Raw genomic sequence first — 21,574 nt, forward strand, 5'->3', positions numbered from 1 at the left:
TCGTCCTCGCTCCCCTCGACCCCGACCCCAAACCCGGAGGCTCCGCAGCCCCCCCACGCTCCTCGTAGGACCCCCATGGGCTGCAGGGGGGTGACCCCGCGCCCTTCCTCCCCCCCCGCCGCGCGTTTTGCTTCTTCTTCTTCTTCTTTAAAAAAAAAAAAAAAATTTTTTTTTTTGCTTTTTTTTTTTGCTTTTTTTTTTTTTTGCTTTTATTTTTTTTTCCTTTTTTTTGCACCCCCCCCCCGTTGCATAAATTATGCCGGGCGGGGCGCTGACGTCGCGGCGGGGCGGGGCGCGCGGCCGCGCTCGCCCCCGGGGAGGGGGCGGTGTCGGGGGCGCGCCTTGTGGCGGCGGAGGGAGGGGAAGAGGAGGAGGAGGAGGAGGAGGAGGAGGGAGAAGGGAGAGGGAGGGGGCGGCAGCCGCGGCAGCCGCCTGGCTGGCTGGTGTCTCGCTCGGCTCGGCTCCTGCGGGCGCGCTCGGGAACTATCGGATTAAACTTGAATCGAGTGAAATTACACAAAGGAGCGAAGCGGAGCCGGGACCCGGCGGAGAGCCCGAAACTGCCCGAGCCCCGCGCTGACCCTTCCTCTCTCCCTCCCCTCCCTTCCACCCCTCCTCTCGCCCGCCCGCCCCGGCCAGGGATCTCCCCCCCCCCACCCCCCCCTTCTCTTCTCCTCTCCTCTCCTCCCCTCTTAGCCCAGCCCCGGGCCGAGCGAGCAACTCCGTGTGCGTGTGCGAGCCCCCCCCGGCCAGCGGCACCAACTCCGGAGCGTGTCCCCTCCTCCTCCCCGGCCCCTCGGCGGAGGGCAGCGAGGGAGCGAGCGGGGGACACCGACCCCCGACGGCCCCCGACGGCCCCGCACCGGCCCGGTGAGTGACCGGGGAGGCAGGTCCCCGGCGGGGCTAAGGCTTGGGGGGGGGGGGGCGAGGGGGGTGGCGGTGTTGGGGGGGGTGCGAGGGGAATTAGGGGAATTAGGGGGCGTTTGGGGGAAAGGGGGCGTTTAGGGGAAGGGGGTCCCGGGGTGGGGGGGGAGGTTTGGGGTGCGTGTGGGGGATGCTGCGCCCCGTGGCGGCTCGGTGCGAGGCGGGGGGGCCGCGCTCAGCGGGGCACTTCCCCGGGTGTAAATGGCTTTTTGTTGTGCTGCGGCCGGCCGGCCGCCCGCCTGCCTCGGGGGAGGGGAGGGCACCGGGGAGCCGGAGCGGCGGCGCCCCTTCCCCTTCCCTTCCCTTCCCCTCCCCGCCTCGTTTTTTCCTTCCCACCCCCCCCCCCCTCACAGACGCTCCGGTCCTCTCGGCAAGTTTGGAGGGCGGCTGAAAATCCGGGAAAAGTTGAGCGAAACTGGGCGGCGGGGCCGAGGGAGCGCTCCCACCACCTCCTCCCCCCCCCCTCCCTCCCCTCTCTCTTATTCCCCGTCCTCCCCGTCCCCAGCGCTGACCACGCTGCCGGGGCTGCCGAGCACAACAAGCAGCTAACAAAGTGAGGGCGCTTCCCTTCCCGGCCCGGCTCGGCTCGGCTCGGCACGGCCCCGCCCGGCAGCACCGCGCTCCCGGCCGGCACATGGGGGCCGGGGCACCCCCAGGAAGGCGGGCGGGGAAGAAGGAGAAGGAGGAGGAGGAGGAGGAGGAGGAGGAAGGAGCACGCGGTGCCGCTCCGGTGTGCGCGATTGTCCTGCCCCGGCGGCGGGAGGGTGGCACCGGGAGGGGGCGGCGAGGGCCGGGGAAAGAAAGGAGGGAGGGGACGGCGAGGGACCGGAGCCAGCCGGGGCGCTGCTGCTGCTGCTGCCGCCGCTGCTGGGGGCGGCCGCATAATGGGGGCGAGCCCCGGAGGGTCACGCACATGGGGTCGGGGCGCATCTCATCCCCTCTCGTCCCCCCCCCCCCCCCCAAGTCTCTCCTCCTCCCCTCCCCGGTTCTTTTCTCCCTTCTCTTTCCCTACCGCACGGGGAGCGGAAAAGGTGGTGCGAGGCCAGGCCGGGGGTGGCGGCTGCGTGTGTGTGTGTGTGCGTGTGCAAGGGGGGGGGGGGGCTCGGTGTGTGTTGGTGTGTGAGAAAGAGAGAGAGGAGAGAGAAGCGCCCGGGGGGGGGGGGGGCGCACGCAGCGCCCTGCCGCCGCCCCGCCGGGAGCCGCTGGAAGTGGGAAGCGGACGGGGCGTGCGGCCGGGTGTCCGTCCGTCCTGCCTGGCTGTCTGTCTGTGTGCCTGTGTGTGTGTGTGTGTGTACGGGGGGGGGGAGAGGATGGAGGAGGAGGAGGAGGAGGGGGGCAGGGTTGTTAGCGAGTCTCAGGGAGAAGGAGCTGCAGGCGAGGAGCAGCCATCATTACATCGCGGGCATCCAGCCCGGTAGCGGCACGGAAGGGGGGACACGCTCCCACGCTGCGGGGGGACCCCCCCGAGCCGCCCCCCCCCTCCTCCTTTCCTCCTTTTTTTTTTATTATTCTTCCTATTATTTTTTTTTCCCCCTATATATATATATTTTATAGGGGGGGCGCAGCGCTGGGAAAGGGGCGGCTTCGGGGCAGGGGCTGGGAATCGGAGCTGGGTTTCCTCCGCTCACTTCTCCGCAGCGCCCGGGTCCAAACTAGTTTTTTTTTAAACAGACAATGGACAAAAGAAAAGTAGCAATGCCCGGGGAGTTCCCTTTGAATTACTGAGGGATCGCTGGATGCACCGCGCAACTCTCCCCCTACTTGCCCACTTTCCGCCTTTGTTTTCGTTTGGGAAGGTACCGAGCGTGCCTTCCAACTACAGAAAGGGGCGATTTTTGCCTTTTGCGAGCAGCTTTCCCACTCCCTTGGATATTTATTTTTTTTTTCTGGCTCGGGGAATATCAGAATAACCTCAATGCAATAAGTTTGTTTCTGTGTGTCGATGTGCGCCTCGATTTTTTTTTTTCCCCTTACTTTCATCAAAGCAGATTGCAAGCTGTGTTTATACTAGAAGATGGCTTTCGGGAGAATGTGTTTGCCTCCCCCCCTTCCGTATGTCCCCCTCCCCCCTTTTTTTTTTTCTCGTGGTATATGGGACTAGCGGAGACACAAACAAGCAAGTTGAACAAAAAATGTTTCTGTTCATTTCCTCACAGATCATCCATTCTAACGACGGCAAAAAAATCTTAATGACTATGACCTTAGCAGCATGGGTAGCTGATTTATCCCAATTATAAATCCCGTTAGTTTGCGGTAATGTGTGAGTATCAATATATAATTCATATTAAAAAGCATGATCGGGATTTTTTTTATTATTTTTTTTTATAAAAGTTGAAATCCATCGTTTTCCAATGAGAATGCTGCATCTGTCGCTTGGAGTGTTTTTGTCTCGCTGTTGCACAACAGAGGCTCTCTAGTCTTTAACCTAAAATGGCAGCTTTAATTTGACTGGGGCCCATTCATTGACAATGATAATAAAAAGGCTGAAAGCTAAATGTAGCTGGATGCTTGGGGCACGTTTGCAGGACTCTGCTCTGCATTGCTCGGCGCTGCTAAGGGAGGAACTTCTGAGCTCTCCAGCTTCTGTCCTGAAAGTTTCCAACGCTTTTTTTTTCTTTTTCGTTTGAAAAGAAAGGGGGGGGGGGAGGGAAATCACGTTGCTCTGCTTAAAACCCACGCTAGACAACGGGGCTGCTGACAAACTTAGCAGCGAGGAGATAGTTAGAGGGGGGATTCTTCCCAGAGCTCTGCCCTCGTAACGGCGGCGGAAAAATTCTCGTAATGCTTTTTAAAAACAAGCTGCAGTCCAGGGGAAAATTAACCATTTGTTTCTGAGGTTTGTAACAGGTGATTAGGACAATTATGCTCTTAACATTTTCCTATCTCTAGCTACTAAAAGCGGGAGCACTGCTTGTTTCCTCTTGTTCGGTGCTACAGCCGCTCAGGGTTTCGCAGAGATCCTTCAGATAGTGTGTGATTTTCCTCTAGGATAAAACCACAACTGCTTGGAAAAAGTAATTGTTTTTTCTACCAGGCATCACTCGAAGTTTGAAACAGTTGCACAAAACAAAATCTCCCCTGCTAGAGCACTGGAAAATGCCAGATTTTCACACACAGTCTGTCCTGCTTTTCTGTTAACCTCAACTGCTTGTTTTCAGCCTCTTTAAGCTTTTTTTTTTTATTATTATTAAATAAGTAATACATAAAAGACGATTTTGAAAGCTGTACAGCAGACTCTCCTCAGAGCGCTAAATGCTTGTGATTGCAAGTTTAACCGAATTAGTGACTTGCTGATACTAATTGGATAATCGTATTTGACCGAATATCTCACTAAATATTTAACAATATAATGATATTTCTGTTATTACTTGTAAATCCTGGGTAGGTTGTTTAAACAATGGAAAAACTTGCTCAGATTTGAAATCTGAAACGATTTTATTGCCTCTTCAGCAATCAAGGGAAGTTTCAATGGTAGCGGAAGATCACACGGTCCTTTTAGGGAAAACAGTAATTTTTAGGGACGTGGTGTTGCAAAAATAGTGGTCAAAAATATAGATATAGTGGGACTGTACTGCCTATTGGGATCCAAACTGGACAATGGTGGGAGACCGGAGCTGTAACCACTTTCTTTTGAATTCGGTTGATGTGGAAACCTGAAGGGTTAGGTCAAAGGAGCACTGTAAAGACTTCCCGTTTCATGTCGAGGGGTCGGTCAGCTATATTGCGGCTTTTTTTTTCAGGGGAGTTATTTGCTGTTTAGCACTGAAAAGCTTTTGATTAACGTCCACGGTATTTCTCATTAGCGCTGAAGTAACGCTAGGCCCCGGCAGGACGTGAAGCTCGCCGTTCGCACGCGGAGGTGCCGGGAGACACCAGTAAAGTTGCGGAGGGCTTGGCGCTGGGCCCTGGCTTTTTGGGCAGGACCTGGCCCAGGCACCCTAAATCTGTGCGGTTTCTTACCCTAAGAATGTGATGTGGGCTCAGAGCCCTAACAGCAACCCAGGTGCGATGTCTGCCAAGGTGAAAGGCACGATGCGCAGGCGCTCTGCAGGTTTTGCTTAAAATCTCATGTTGGGGCTCTGGGGTTGGCTGTGTCCGTAGCTTCCTAGAGCATCTGGCTGCTTGCTTTTTGTTTTGTTTTTAGCACATGGTGTGGTGCATAAAGGTTGTTCAGATGGGAAGGAGAGGGGGAAAAAAGTAAGTAGGAAGGAAGAGTGTGGAAATAAACACATGGGTCGCCTTAAATCCCGTGCCTTATCTCCATCCCATATTTCCTCTTCATCTTATTTTTAAATTAGTTTCTCAGATGGAAGGCGTTCAGAACCTGCTGGCTGGTGTTTGCTGTTGTGCACCTAGCATTATTCAAATAAATTTGCATGGCTAGCAAGGGCACGGACAACTGCCTGACGAGTCGCGTGTGTCTGAACACCCCCTTCCCTCAGTTCCCTTAAATCCTGACTTCCAGCCCCTTTTGTATTTCTCTGCTGTGAACGGATCACTAACTGCTCAGATTTATGGGCTGCTTAGCTGATGCCCGTAAGTAACGCGAATAATACTTTTAGGTTCCCTATCTACATGAGAAAACTGCAAATTTTGGTAAATAATTAAACTGTCTCTTGTACAAATGAGTCTTTTGTGTGGAGGTGGGGCTTTAGATTTCACTTTTCCAACAGGAAAGTTACTGTATTAATTTACTGCTTCTATTTAGCCTCGTTGTTGAGACAGACGTTAACTTCATTGCTTCCCATCACTTATATTTCCGTGAATAACTCGTGTGCACAAATACAAGCTGCGCTGGATTTTGATGGAAGAAAGTCTCAAGTGTTGTCTGTATTTTGGAAACAATAAAAAAGCAGAAGAAAACTCCTAGTACAACTATTATTACTGACTTTTTTTTCTTTTACTCTTTCCTCTGAAAGAGTTGTAAAAGGCACATTACGCAGAAACATCTCAATTTGTTATTAGGATTCTGACAAGATCTTAAAACCTGATGAAAGAGTTCTCCCTCCTGATTTCTTTCCATCTGTAGAACCTACCTGTAAGTCACAGTGGCTCCTGTCTTCACCCAGACTGGTGGCCTTGGAAATGCCGCATCACAGTTATTTTCCAAGTAAGAATTTCAATGCGTGAAATTGGAAGACATGATACTAAATAAATAAATAAATAAAAGACTCAGTCTGTGACCTAAAGGACACATTCCAGGAGCCTGAATATGACAACAAAGCTCTTAAGGATATTCTTAAGTATACAAAAGCTGATTAGCTCTTAGCTTCCAACATTGTGACTTTTCAAAGATGTAAACATGCACCTAGGAGAAGCCAAGTCCAACCCGATGATCTTCATGCTGTTGGGTTCTCTTGTTTCACAAATGCTGCGCAGTTTCTAAACATCCTGGTTATTTTTCAGCTTTTCCACTAAATACATTCTTCTTCCAAAAAAAAAAAAAAAAGTAGTACTGCTTAATTTAACCATTCTAATTTAAAAGTTAAAATTCAGTAAAAGAGTGCTCGTTAGCAGATGAGCTTCATGTTACGATACCATACAAATACAGTGACTTTGCAGGCTTATCAGTGCATAGGAGCTAACCAGAGGCCCTTGCTGGTGTGGTGTAGGGATCCCTTTGCTTTGTAGTGACCTATATAGCTATGTTGGGTGTGGTTTTGCTGGGCTTTCATGGGAGCTGCATCCAACCTTCCTCTGACATAGACAATTGCTGTGACGAGAGGGCCTTGAGGGGAATGGTGGGGAATAAATAACTTCGAGAATCAATTGTCTGGAAAAAGTCATTGCAGCCAAAATGTCTGCCTTCATCCTAATGGTCCTGAGAGGAAAATTAAATTTCAGATATCCAGGCTTGATCCTAGAGGTTATTCTGGTCAGGCTTCGTTTAAATAGGGGCTGGTTATCATAGCAAGTGGCACGGCAATTTACCTGCCTGGGAATAGGCAGTGTGCTGGAGAGTTCAGTGCTGAATATTTTTGGAAGCTCTTTAATTTTTAACAGCTTTGAGCCACTTTTTAAGCTCTTCAGTTGAGCTTTCTGTTTATTGCTCTGACTTCCAACAGGTAGCTGGCTTTAAAATTTCTTCTTAGAGATATTGAAAGAAATTGTCCTACCTTACAGTTTATTTTGATATCCATCTACAAAGTAAGCTTCCCTTCTAAAAGCATCTGATGGAGGTGTACATCAGATGTACAAAGTATGATTTCTTAGGTGCAGGTAAACCAGTCTTGCTCTGAAATCTAAATGTGTTTATTCCCCACCCCTCCACCTCCCTGCCTCAAGATCCCTTAGACTTTCCCCTTCAGATAGTGCCTTTCTACCAGTTTTTAATCTTCTTTCCAATTTATATCGCTCTTTGTTTGCTTAACAGAGTTGCATTTTTCTTTGTTAGCCTTAGATAATTAGGGTATGTTGCAAAATAAACACACATTTCAGTTCCTAATAGTACCACGGAGGATGCGTTGCTGGCGCGGGATGAGCTCAGCGGCTGTGCCCAGCCTGATGCGGTCCTGGCACAGGGCAGCTGGCACTGCAGCCTGCGGGTGGCTTTCTGAAGGCTTCTTTGCCAACTGTTGGGTAGTTTTGTCACTTTGACTTCTGCTTTTGTGACAGTAGCAGTCCTGTGTCGTTCAGAGTTAGGGCTGTAATGTTTTTTCTTCTTGTTCTCCATGGTGGCGTGTGGGAGAAGGCCGGCCCCATCACCCTTTCTGTGCACTGGAGGTAGCAGCTGTAGGATAACCATGTCCAAAGGATGAAATTTGGGGCATGGGGAGGAGCTTGCACAGGGGGCTGTGACACTTCTTGGAGCAGTGAGGAAGGTTCAGAGAACCAGGACTGTGTGGACCAGTGGTGAAGGAGATTGGGACCTGGATCAAGCCCGAGGAAGACTTTAACAAAGGCACTTTTTTTTATCCTGGATCTTAATACAGGAAGTCTGTGGATTTATTTAGAGAGTAAACAACGTTTATTAAATGGGTAGTTTTTAGGTGCTAAGGAACAGTGGTCGTTCTTTCAGAGAGGGAAATTCTGTTAGATTCAAGGGAAATCTAACAGAAGCTGAGCTGAATGCCGTGCTTTTAGAAGTTTGGGGGTAGCGACAGAACAAAAAGAGGAGAAAAGGCTTCACTGGAGAAAGTGCTGGGGTAGTGCTCTTCTAGGAGAAATGTGACACAAACCCATGTGAGAGGAATAGAGAAACTCAGTTCAAGTCTTTGGTGCTGCCAACTTGGATGGGCTAGCGAGTTGGAAGTCTGTGTTGATGTTATATGAACATCTTTCTTGCTTCAGAGACAGTTTGCCGATGTAGCTATTGAGATAGAAATCTGAAGCTGAATGCTGCTTGGTAAAATGTCTTGCAGGAACATGAATGTCATCCTGGACTGCAGCAAGCAGCAGTTTAGTGTTTCTTGGAGTTGCAAATAAGACTAACAGAAAGGTTGATACAACTTTGAAAGGTACAACTTTGTTTTTAATGCTTGCAATAAGGAGGATTAAAGAAAGGAAGGTAACGAAAGGGCTAACAGATGTTCAAAAATCACTCTGATAAGGCTGAGATAAAATTGCACATAGGTGAGAGAAAGCTTCAAGGATGCATCTTAATCAGTAGTTAGGGTATGGCAATTTCAGAATCTTAAATATTCCTGGATAGGAGAGCATCTCTGAAGTCCACAAATCATGCACTTTAGGTAACTGGTTTCTTTTAGTCTTATATTTGAATGTATCTTGTTTATAAGGGATTGGAAATACCTAAATAACCACAACTTCAGTTATTAGCTTGCAATGCAGTATATGAAGATGATATTTTTGCATGAACTGCCCGGCATATTTCTAGGAAAGTCCTCTGGCTGTTTGAGGCTGCGCTCTGGTTTCTGCTGCTGCTGGGCTGGAGTAAGCTACCTGTTGGATTTTGTCATCTGCTTTTTGCCTGGCAATAAACAGGTCATCCTCTCCAGGTGTTGGTTTGAGAGGTACTCGGACTATCTTGCTAATTCCTGATGAGGATTTTGGCCCAGATTTCTTGCAGAGGTCACAGGGAGGTACGGTCCTGCCAGGGTGGTTCAGCAAAGGCCCGGTATCATTCTAGCCACTGCTTACCTGAGTCCGGAGATCCCTTTAAACTCTGAAGAGGGGACTCCTGCTAAGAGTGTAATTCTTGCCTCAAGTTGTTTTAACCATGACAAATTAAACTGAGAGCTTATAGCGAGCAATTTAATCTCTCTTGATTTAGGAAGGAATCATTCAGAAAGTGAGTTAAATAGGGGTTTCTTGACTGCCTCAGGAGGTAAGTCTGGGAGAGACCTGCTAAGTAATTCACTTTATTTATCAGTACTGTTATGAGGTGTCTGCTATGCTTTGCATTTTCTTAGCTCTGTGAATGGAGTACAGCCTGATTCATCTTTAGTTTAATCATTTGTTCTTCAGAGGGGAAGTGAACGAACAGCTTCAGCTCTTGATCTCTGCAAAGGTGTGTTTCATTTTGGTTTGTTCATACAGAAGCATGTGAAGGCAGTTACGGGATTCCCTAATTCCATCGTAACCTCAAGGAGGTCACTGAAAAATTGCATTTCAGCTTTACTACAGTTGTGCAGTAACGTACAGCCTATGCCACCTTACTCACTTGAGTAATTCTTGGTGAACATACTTTAAAAAAATATATTTCTAGCAAGATTTGAGCTTTGTGACAGCCACACAGGGAAGGAAGGAGTTGTTTTGTGGAAATGGCTCTCCTGTTGGAAGAACGACCTTGTTAAAGGCAGCAGTAGAGCAAGAGCACAGTTTCCAGCTTGGGTCTGATAATTATTGTAGTAGATGACAGTCCTTGAAGTCACGTGTGTTAGATGTTGCACTGAAACTAAAAAAAGAAAAATGGAAGGAGGGGAAGTGGTTTGTGTGCCTTTTCACTTAATCATGGTTAGATTTAAAGAAATGCTGTGTTTAAGATGACCGAGTTAAATGGCTAGTTCTCCAGGAAATAAGCTAACACCTCATACCCTTGCTCTCCCCCTCCCACCAACAAATGGTTACTTGGCTTTGGGGTATTGAAAAAGAAAACCTCGACGACAGATGAAAGGAGCTGCTTCCATCTCTGTTCTCAGAAGAAGTTTCCCTACCACAACAGAGACATTTTAATCTCTCTTCCCAGTGTATTTCTCGCCTTCCACCACTTCTCCCCTTCCCCCCGGAGGAGGAAGACCAGGCCGTCAGCGGGCCTTGCTTCACCTCAATCTGCCATTTCCCAGCCAAGGCTGGCCTGTGACTCGCGGCACGACTGGACTGAGCCGCATGGGGTGGTTGGGCAACCCAAATGCTTGCCCTGGGAGGAACCCAGCTGGTGGAGGCTGTTGTGGAGCAGGGGGGGGTGCTGGCTGTGTGCCCAGTGTCATCCGCCATCAGGATGCCAGGGATCCGCTGCCCTCTTCCTTTGTGGCTTGTTCAAAGACATCTCCGTGGTGCTTGGGGATGTGTGGAGTGCTTCAAGGCTGCCTGGTGTTATGATTTTGGGGTGGCTGGCTGGTAGGGTTGAGAAGGCTGAAAACCCTCGTCTGATTTGATAAGACGTAAGACGACAGTGCTTTGGGCAGGGTGCTTCTTCACAGAATCACAGAATTTCTAGGTTGGAAGAGACCTCAAGATCATCGAGTCCAACCTCTGACCTAACACTAACAGTCCCCACTAAACCATATCCCTAAGCTCTACATCTAAACGTCTTTTGAAGACTTCCAGGGATGGTGACTCCACCACCTCCCTGGGCAGCCCGTTCCAATGTCTAACAACCCTTTCAGTAAAGAAGCTCTTCCTAACATCTAACCTAAAACTCCCCTGGCGTAACTTTAGCCCATTCCCCCTCGTCCTGTCACCAGGCACATGGGAGAACAGGCCAACCCCCACCTCGCTACAGCCTCCTTTAATGTACTTATACAGAGCAATAAGGTCACCCCTGAGCCTCCTCTTCTCTAGGCTGAACAAGCCCAGCTCCTTCAGCTGCTCTTCATAGGACTTGCTCTCCAGGCCCCTCACCAGCTTTGTCGCCCTTCTTTGGACCCGCTCAAGCACCTTGATGTCCTTCTTGTAGCGAGGGGCCCAAAACTGAACACAGTACTCTTCTCTCAAGAGCAGGCCGAAATGAGTTGTTTCTGCACTGGGGGAGCCTGTGTGTGTGTGAGTTTCATCAGAGCAAGTGGAGGTGTCCCACTCGCTGCTGTCACTTTGGGAGTGATGGATCTGGTCCTTGTTCGCTTCCCAAGCAAAGTGGCACGTCCAGGGTAGGTTGTGCATCACAGAAAGAGGCAGATGGATCCACAGAGAGAAACCACGGGTCAGAAAACCCAGGAGCATGCTGACACTGGTCCATGGTAAAATGCCTTGCTGGCTTGGCTGCCCCCTTCCAGACTCTTTCTCTTGGAGTTTAAGGAAACGGGGATGTCAGCCTCCTGTAGTAGGTTTACGTGGATACTGGTGACAACTTCAAGAGAAAAGATAAAATCCTTCCTTTTTCCTCCTTATCAAAAATTCTTGTAGCTTCTCTCTGTCATGCGGCTTTTTGAGATTGGTGGTCACTTTCCAATGGCTATTTGTTTTTATTTTAACTGGGATATCTGCAAAGCTTTCTTTACCCTTCTCTTCTAATCGAGTTACGCTTATCTTACCGTTTATGATCTTTGCAAGAACTCAATGTATATATCTTTTTCCTGCTGGAGTGTTGTACCTAAATCTATACTGAGAATACATATTACAGTAAATTATGTTGTAGCTCTCAAGACAGCTGGAAAGTATTGCATGTCACCTTGTGGTCCACCTACTCCTTTGTAAGTCAGGGTATGGTCTGGGAAAGGCGGTGAGCTAATTTAACAGGACAGGGTTGTGAAAGGAGAAGTTTCCACGCAGTCTTTGTCCCCCCGCACCCTTCTTCCCCAGTGCCCAGCTCCGTAGCAGCAGTGCTTGTCAGGTCCTTCTGTGAACCCCTTTAGTTCACTAAAATGGCAGAAAAATAACTCAGTAAAATGGAGAGCATTTTGCTGTTGTAATGAATCAAACTGGCTCATAAAAGGATCTGATGAACACCAGAACTGGTACGAAGGACGAGGGGGGCCTGTGGCTTGGAGAGCTGCAAGCCCTTTTCATCTTTTCATTTTGGTGGCAGTGAGCAAGTGGATTGGATCAGTTGCCTGGGAACCTTCGTGGGAGAAATAGAAATGGAATAATCATTTGTGAAGCAAAGGACACCAAAAGAAAAATGTGCTGGCCTGAGTTCAAATTGATATTGAAATTTGTTTATTCTAGCAATGGTATGGATTGCGAGCTCTAAACAGTTTGTTAAAATTAATAAACCACTGTCTAGAAATCAGTTTTTCTTCTGAGGTAGCAGAACAAAAGCCTAGAAGATTTACTGATAGCTTGTCTGAGATTTCAAGTTTGAAGTATTTCATCTTTTAAACAATTTATTCACAAGAAAGTACATTGTTCTGTGCCTTTTTTTTATTACTTTTACTGTGATTCTTGTTTTGGCAAGTTTAAAGTTCTACATTAGGTTCAACAACCTCCTGACTCAATTCATACATCTCAAATTTTATCAAATTAATGTTTAATTCAGTGGGCTGAGTTATTCATAACTTTATGCTAAGTATCTAGATCGTTCCTCTGTTAGTTTGAGGTACTATGGGATTTCTTGTTCTTAGCAGATAGCTAAGACTACGTTGCCTCTGGTAACCTGAAGCTTTCTCACAGTGATTTAATCACAGTCTCATCACTCTTATTTGTTTGAAATGGGTGGAAAAACGCACTGCAAGTAAAATAACATGCTGTGTAGTTACTCCTGTTTTGCTATACTTGTGCTGCTCTTCAGAGAGAGAAATAGGCAGTTTACACAGTGTAGCTCACACGAGGAGTGAATACTTTACCCTAAGTCAGGAATTCTGATTGTAACTTCTGCTCTGGCTTCCTAAGGATTTTAGGTAACTTTCAGAGAAGCAGGAATGCAATATGAGAAACTGCTTGCTTTCTGAAAAGCCGTGGTTATTTGGAAAGTTATTGGTGTAAACTGCCTGCAGTGTGACAGAAAGGTGCCGAGTAGGTGAAATAATGGAATCTTGTTCTTTCTTTCCTTTTTTTTTTTTTTTTCCTCTCAAGATTTGGGCAATTGTGTGTGCCTTAGTGGAAGGTAAACACTTGCCGTGGTTATCAAAAAATAAATAAATAGTGGTGGACCATATAGATCCCTCTCTGCAGGTTTTACATCTGAAAAGTGCCCTTTCAGGAGCTGCAGGGGCTGGCAGGAGGAGCAGGAGAGGGGGCTTCCAAGTTTGAGCTCGGGACACCAAGGATGTTGCACGTTTCTTTTGGTGCAAGCTCTATGAGGAGTGGTGGCTCTGACCCGCATTGTGTGTGTTCGGAGTGAATATTGTAGTTACTAAAAGCAGCTTGTTTACATTAGGAATTGTATGTGCTAGCTCTAATGGGCTTTAGGAAGCCCAAAGCACAGCTGTAAAACATCTGTCTCTGGGACCAGATCTTGTCTGTCTGATGAATTTTTGTCCTGCATTTCATGTTCAGATTTAAAAAAAGAAACAAAACTTTTTTTTTTCTTTTTTTTTGGTGGTTTTAAATATGAAAGTTCTTAGCCTTCCTGCTTGAAGGCTGGTTTACACTTGAAAGGCTATCGTGCTGTTGTCTTGAACGCAGAACTTAAAATAGTGACTCAGTATTAACTTAACTCCACTTCCTCTTTAATCCGATCATCTTGCTTGCTATATGACCTTATAACACCTTAATTTAAAGGCTGCTTATTCCAGTGGATTAAATTTGGAGGTGTCTGGAGTGGTGGGCATTGCTACAGGAAGTGCTTAAGAGGAACTGAGAAACAGCTCAGCCTAAAACAAAAAGGGGGGGGAAGGAAGGGAGGTATTTTCCCACTTGCTGATGCTGACTGGTGAATGAGTGTTGCTAACGCATGGTCCGTGCAGCAGCACAGGGCTTACTGAAAGGTCAGGAGGAGTTCTGAGCACGTCGTTCTGCTCTGCCACAGGAAAAAGTGCGTTCCTTTCCAGTGAGTGCGTTCGATGCTCTTTGTCTGATGTATGCATCGACAGGATATAGGGCCAAGTACCTGTTCGGTGCGTGCACCTCCAAGTGCTCGGGTGGTTTTTCGTCTCTTCTCCTGTTTAGGGTTCATGAGCTAAGCGATGACTGGGAGCCAGGGACTTCAGTGCTTCTCCAAACTGGTATACCAGGTTCCTAAGGATGTCTTTTGAGGTTTGCCATATCGGGGCTTGTAATAGTTGCTGTTTACGTATCAGCTCTCATCACATGATCTTGGTTATTTACCAAGTGTTAATTTGTCTCGATGCTGCTCTCATGAAGTAGATGAATGCTGTCCTTAAACACCAGATCAACTTTGCTCTTAGCACTTTTAAAAACCCATCCTAAGTATTCAGATTCCGTGTCTCGATAGCCTGTGATTTTTCAGAATTTGCGTTGTTTACATCTATTTCTTAGGAGTATACTCTAAAAAAGTTGTATTTTGTGTGTTGAGATCAGGTACTGCAAGCTTCCCCCTTGTCCTACGTGTGGTTCCCTGAAAAAACTCTGCTAAATAGTCTGTGATTTTAACATCTTGAGCTTAGGTTTAGAAGTAGCCAGAGTACTTTCCATTAGCCGCTGTGTTGTTAGCCATTTTGACTCATGTTTTCTGTGAGGGTTTTCTTCCATCTAAAGTCCTGACTAAACCAAACAACCAAACAATCTCTGAACAGCTGCGTGGTCCCAGGGAAAGGCATGTCATTTGGGTGTGATCTGGGGCTTACGGTGAGTGTTTCCTGTGCCTGTGAAAACCTTGATTGCTACAAGGCTTTGAAAACAAACCTCGAGGCTGCTGGAGGGGTAGCAGAAGGCACTGGGCACACGCCGCTGCCTTCGAGCTGGAGCTGTGCTCAGCATGGAGCAGGGGAGGAACTGGCAGTGGGCTGGGAGCTGCAGTGAGGCAGAGCTTGTCAGTGCCCCTGGCAGCACTGGTGGCATCTTCTGCATTTGGTGGGGGGAAAATTCACCCCCCCTGATTTAGGAAATGAGCTGTTCCCACTTCAGAGGTAACAGAGGCTTTGTTTTCAGCAGCTAAGATGTCACACCATGACCTGCAAACAGGAGCAGGAGATTGAATTCAGTCTCCCAATAATTCCTTTAAGTGCTTAACCTAAATATGTGGTAGTTACTTTAAGTATCTTTTTATAACAGGAGTAAAACTTCAGGCCAGTGCTTTGAGCTGATATTATCTCTTACAGCTGCTGTTTAAAACAGAAAAAGTGTGACTATTTTTATTTTCAGCACTTTGTGTTGTTTTTCATTCCTTCTCCTTCAGGCATGAAAAAAATATTTTCAATACAAGTTCGGTATGCCTAAAATTTCAGTATATAACTCAGTTTGGTTTTGAGTTATTCTGAAGCTGAACTTACGAACTGCTGTAGGTATGAGCAGCGTGCGGAGAGGTACGGCCTGTGCTGCAGTGTCCGTGTTGCTGTTACTGCCTTTATCCACTCTTCCCACCCCTCCAGCCCCAAAGGGATAAAAACAGATTACAAACTTGTTTTGATTTTTTTTTCTTGTTGTAGTAAGCTAGTCTTTTATGCAAAAATGGTGGAATTGCAGCAGTCTGGTCCTTGTTAATGTGTGTGTCCTTGTCCGGTTCCTGCCGAGGTGCTCTCAGACGTTGTGATCTCCCTTGCACTGCCACAACAGGGCCCGAGATACAGTTTCTTCAGGGAAGGAAAGTGAAATGATACGCTGGAAGCTGTGTGGTATCAAAGTAGCATATTGCTGAGAGCCATTAAAACCAGGTTACAACCTTGCCTTTCGGGAGCAGCTGTCCCAGCCATACCAGGGGTCTGTCTCATCCCGAGTCCTGCTTAGTGGGGTGGAGGCTCTTGAGAAACAGAGCGAGCCCTGTAGCCCCCCGGCTTTGCAGCTCAGAATTTCCTCGGAAAAAGTGATGGGTAATGCTTAATGAATTTTTCTTGCATGAATTCGTCTAGTCTTTCTCGGTCTGCGTAAGCTCTTAGCTTCCATTGGGGACTGTGGCAATGAGTTCTGCAGCTTAAGTACACATTGTATGAAGAACTGCTTCCTTTTATTTGTTTTATTTTGAACCTACCACCTGCTAGTTTTGTTTGATGTTCTCTAGTTTCCTTGTTAAGAGAAAGGGAACAATGGTTCACTACTTACCTGCTCTGTGCCGCTCGCGGTTTTGTAGGCTGCCTCCTACTCTCTCCCCAGCTGTCCCTTCTCCGGGCTGGAGGACGGAGGGTATCACATGCGTGTCACCCACGTTGGTCGTTTTTCTGCTGAAGTGGAGGTGGGCAGAGCAAACACAAGCTGCAGGATGACATGGGTACCTTGCAGACTTGGGCAGTAACTTAATGATCTTCTCTGCTACAATTCTCCCTCCACTTTTTTTATTTTTCCTGACATACTCTTAGTGTTCAGTGTTCTTAGACTCCAGTTTACTCTCCTGACATGTGTTGTCTTCCTAGATCTATCTGTTCTAGCTCCCAGGTCCCTGTCTTGAGTACAAGGCAGTTGGGTCTGAGCTCGGTGCAGTGCATGTAAAGTAGCCAGGCTGTGTTTTCTCAGGTGCGTTGCATGCTGTTTACCCACGCTGACTCTCATCTGCATTTTATTTCACCTTTGCTGGGTGTGATGAAGATCTGCTGCTTCCTGCATTTGATTTTCGTTCTTAGCAAATTGAACTCATTGCTATTATCAGCCAACTCACTTTAAGGCTCATCTATTGATCATTTATGTGCATGCTAAACAGCGTGGGTCTCATCATAGCTCAGCTGACTCTTTTCCAGATCTTTCCTAACTTTTTATTTTCCTGGTTTGAACCACTGGCTTATGCATTTGCAGATCTTTCCTCTTTCACTGCTGTAGCCTTGTTTAAGATGTTTTGGTGGAGGTCTGTTGTTCTGAAGTTGGCGTGTAGTTTGAGCATCCAACTGAGCTCAGATGAATTCCTTGAAGCAATTGACAGGTGATCAAAATAAGTATTAGTAGTAAGAGAGAACTTTGCCATGGGAAGGTATCAACATCACTTTTGTGGTCTGTATTTATCTATATGCCCTCCTATGTTTCTTATATATAAAAGAAGATGTATGTATCTTCTCCTTATTCACTGCACTGAGACATTGGCCTGCTGGTCTGTGGTTCTTGACCACCTGAAGGCGAGACCACATTGCAAAACGTGAAAGCAGGGTTTGACACCAAGGTGTTACATGGTATGGTGAATAGACAAGCTGTTCTCTGTCCTTGTGCTTGTCAGAACTCTTGGGTGAATACCATCTTTTGGGAACTTGTTACTGTCTGCTTTAATTTGATTCAAAACTACCTTTGAGGCTTTCTAGGAGGAAAAATTCCAAGGTAGAAGCTTCCCTTAGTTTGTCCAGGGACAGTAAATGCAAAAAAAAAAAAAAACGCTTCAAATTTTGTTTTTCTCAGTATTTCCTTCATATCGTGGCTATATGTTAACCCAGTGGCTTCTCTAGGAGGCTTTGTATACCTGGAATGTGTGCAAGGACCTTTTATTACCTTGCCCCTTTACGCATGTACTTTTTGTTTATGATTTTACTTGCTAGTTTTGTTGTTGTTGTTATTTTTCACCTCTTTATGGTAAATGTTCTTTGGATGATCTCCCCAGCTTCTGGTTTCAATGTGATTAGTTTAGTTTTGTTTTTTTTTTTTTTTTTTCTCTTTCTTGTGTCTCTGCATTTTTATTTCTTGTCTGTTGTCTTTAAACATTTTGTCCAACTGCATCATTTTGGTTCTCTTACCAAGCTTTCTGATTTGCATACGTTTTCCTCTTTCAAAGCAAGCACTCCAATAATACATTCTTGTTGCTGTTTCTTTTCAGGAATGCTAAGCTTAAATATATATTTAATGGATTTCATTAGCGGTGGCTGTGAGTCATACTCCAGTCAAGTCAAATGTGACATGGACAAATCTGAATGTAATATAATTTGTTGGATGTTGAAATAGTCCATAATCTAGTTCAAATGCTGCAGTGTAGCCCTGTGTACTTCACCATAACTTCAGAGAAGTTGTTAGATAAGTATGGTTTAATTTGCTTTAAATCTGTTTGTTTGTTTTTTGTTTTTTTTTTCTTGCCATCAAATCAGCCACCTTACCAACTTGTACAAGTAGCATGGAAATTTATTCTGAATGCTGCTGATTCATTTAAGAGTGAGACAAAGTATGTGGCTGTGTCCTTCAATGGTAATTCCCCATCAATTGTAAATTGATGCATTTGTCTAAATATGCAGTATAAAACAGTATTACAATCAAGCTGTAGTTATCATGGGACCCATAACTTTGATTTTTTTTTTCTCCTTAGCTTCCTATGTGAAAAACTCCAGTGTAGTTTATTATTTAATTGCTTAGCACTGAGGTCTCTCTGTTTTATCACAGTATGTGACAAGTTACAGTACCACTCTGTATAAAAACCTTTGGTGTTTGAAGCGCTGATGGAACAGTGAGAGTTTATTCATGTATAGATATGTGACTGCTGTATTTAGAAAAAACTTTGCAGAAATAATAGCTGTTTTGTGTTTTGTTTGGTTTTTGAGGGTTATGTTGCTTTGCTTATTACTCTGTGTTGTGTTTGTTAATTTCTGTTAGAGAAGGGGCTATCTTGAAAGTTACTTAGACCTCCAAAGTAGCCTGAAATACGTGTGCACTCAGTACTTCATAAACAAGTAATTTGGGGGAGTTTTGCACTTCAATAATGGAAAAAATGTTTGCTCTGTCAAGATTGTGAACCGTTTGAGACCCCAGACACATTGATTTTATAACGAAGGAGCACTCGTTTCAAAATGGATGCTCGATCGTGAGTTTGTAACAGGAAGAAGTGGAATTTAAAGAGAGATCTGCAAAATGCTTCTGGTTCCTGCCAGGAGCACAGGTGTCACGAAGGGCCTGTGCCCATTCCAGTTGTGGAGGAGTCGTGGTTGCACTTTGATAAGTTAATTTTTAAACTTTCCCATGAAATCTCCCTCAGCTCCTAGATAGCGTGCCATATGTACAAGATAAGCTCATTGGCTGGTTTTGTTTACTTCTTTCAAAAAAAAAAAAAAAGTAAAAAAAGTTGAAATTAACGTGCTTACAGGCCAGTTTGGGTTTGTAGAGGGTGACAGGGAAAGAACCTCTACGTAGAAGTGTAGGGTTTTGGTTGAAGGAAGAACTGAAAGGACTTTTAGGAGGGTTATTTTTCGTGTGTGTGGCTAAAATAATGCTGGCAGAGAACCTGGCAGAAAGCAGAGGGGTGTTTTTTTTGTCTGATGACACAGTAAAGGTTGGTAACACGACTTGAAGTAAGGAGGGTTGAACCTGATCCAGCACGGACACGATGAAAAGCAGCGTGTCGTGAGGTGGTAAATCTCTTAGGTGGTATTTGATGGGGGAAGGAGCGAGTGGTGTCCTTTCTGTGTCTCTCCCCAAACTAACGCATTCTGTTCTCCTCCTAAGTAGCTTCCATGAGGAGTAGAGGAGAAACGTGGAGAAAAAAAGCTGCCTGGTTGCTTTGCATTAGTGTGATGCTTCTCTGCTATGGGAAGATCACAGGCACATAGTGCCTGAGTTCAAGTGGGATAGGGGCTTTTACAGGCCTATTTCTTGGAAGGCATTGCTTACGGGCTAGTTTAAAAGTGACAGTAGCAAATCTGATATGTAAAAAAAAAAAAAAAGCATGAAGACAGTTCGAGAAAATTTCGTCATGGTCTATAAATAGACAATAAACAAAATGAGGTGCTGCGGTGCTGTCATTTCCTCCCCTGACCTCCTCGTCCCCATCCCCCCCTCACACATGGGATTTTGAAAGTGGCACCGGGAGGAGGAAGCAAGCCTTAGTCTTGTTCATGCAACCAGATTATGGACTGCAGGTATCTGCCTCTGTGCTCCTTGGTAAAGGCGTGGATCACTTTTGTTTCTCCCCATCCATAGGGCACTGTCTTTTCGGGCTGGCAGCATATATGTCTTTAACAAAGTAGCTGGGTGGCAATTACTGACAGTTACTTATTAAATTGTAACTTAGAATTGCTGAAAACTGAGGCAATTGTATGTTAGGTTGTTCTGTTCTGAACTGTTTTTGAAGCTCAGGTTTTTAAGGTTGAATGTTGTAAAAGAAATCAAACTTAAAGGCAGGAGAACCTTTCTGTGGGCCAGAGAAGTCTTCCTGATTAGTTTGGTGTCAGCATCCTCTCATTTCCTCTCATTTGTACTCAGAAGAGGCATGTTTGGCAATGGGAGGCATGAAATCACGTACTGTAAGCTCCACATCTTTGTGTTAAAGGATCTGTAGAGTGTTAGAACTGCATCGCAATGTAGTTTTTGTTGTAGGATAAAATCAAAACCGACTCTGACAGCAAGTTGTCAGTTTTCTCTTTATCATAGGCTTATGTACATATTTGTTCCTTCTGGTCTACCCTGAAGTTTAACAGGAGGATAGGGCTCTTTGAGTTACCTAAACCAGCAAGATTTTGGAAATCTTGTGTGGAACATGCTTAAAACTATTCATAAGGGCTAAATATTGTACAGTGGTTCTGATGCCTCCTTCCCTCCCATATAATTATTGATATGAATCAGGCAGACATGATTGGAGCCCAGAGTGATTTACATTTGCTCATCACTTAGCCTCATTTTCTTATTGAGATAGGTAAGGATAAGTGGAAGGAAATAAACTGGTTGTTTCCGTTTTGGCACAGATTTCACATGGTTGAGATGGATGCTGTTCTCCTTCCTCTCTTCTTCTCCTTTTACCTATCTACATAAGAGACAATCCAAGTACCACTTGGCAGTTTTTAGCTGGAGAAACAGAAGAATAATCCAGCCACTTAATGTATAGTAAAAGATGGATGCTTATCAGAATATTCAGCTAGGTACTACTGTAATACAGAGATGATGCAAATTTGGAATAACTTCTGAAAAACATGCAATTTCAAGGAAAAAGAGAAAAGAAAAGAAAACAAAACCAACACACCAGTATGGCAAATTCTTGCGTGATTCTTGTTTTTTGTTTGTTTGTTTGGGGGGGAGGGAGGGAGGTGTACAAGTCGGGGGCTTAAAGCAAATGTTCTGGATAGTTTAAGAATATGAGGTATAACTTAAGATAGTGACCTTGGAGACCCGGCTTGGAAGAAAAAGCTCAATTCCTATGTTAAAGTAGATGCACTTTTAGGGCTGGCAATACTAGTGTTGCTGACCTTATAAACACACTTTCAAAGACTGAAGTCCATTTCATTGTCTCTGGCCTTTTCCCAGAATCAAGAGATCTGAAAACTGTTAGCGTCTTCTGTCTCGTGATAAGCCCAGTTTTATCTAGGTATTCTTGTCATAGACCATCATTTACCTTACGTGATTACAAAACTGTTCTGCGTTAACTTTAGTATGTTTAATTTCATGCACAACTGGTGTCTCCTGCGTTAACTCCAAATTTTGTATTGGTTTCCTTAAGTCATATAATATTTTGTTAAAAATGTTTGTGAAATTTGTAATTTAGGTCTTCTGTATGATTAACGGCATCTGTAAAAGTGATCTATAAAGGAAAGATATTTTTTTTTTTTTGCAAATGAATAGAATTAAAACTCTATTGTGCATCTTAGATAGTCCGAGT

The 21,574-nt window shown here is 45.6% G+C and overlaps 1 protein-coding gene across 4 annotated transcripts in view; it reads left to right on the forward strand.

Moving 5' to 3' along the window:
- The first annotated feature begins 349 nt into the window (after window positions 1–349).
- The window catches only part of CHD7 (chromodomain helicase DNA binding protein 7), a 129,289-nt gene continuing 108,064 nt past the window's right edge, over window positions 350–21,574 (forward strand). For 2 of the 4 annotated variants that reach the window (XM_068671946.1, XM_068671945.1), the window contains exons 1-2: window positions 350–870; window positions 3,081–3,184. The gene's annotated coding sequence lies outside the window, so the exon portion shown is untranslated. The remainder of the gene's footprint in view (window positions 871–3,080; window positions 3,185–21,574) is intronic. The other 2 variants (XM_068671943.1, XM_068671944.1) reach the window with 2 other exon arrangements.

Source organism: Anas acuta, chromosome 2, assembly GCF_963932015.1.
Source record: "Anas acuta chromosome 2, bAnaAcu1.1, whole genome shotgun sequence".
In the NCBI taxonomy this organism is placed as follows: Eukaryota; Metazoa; Chordata; class Aves; order Anseriformes; family Anatidae; genus Anas; species Anas acuta.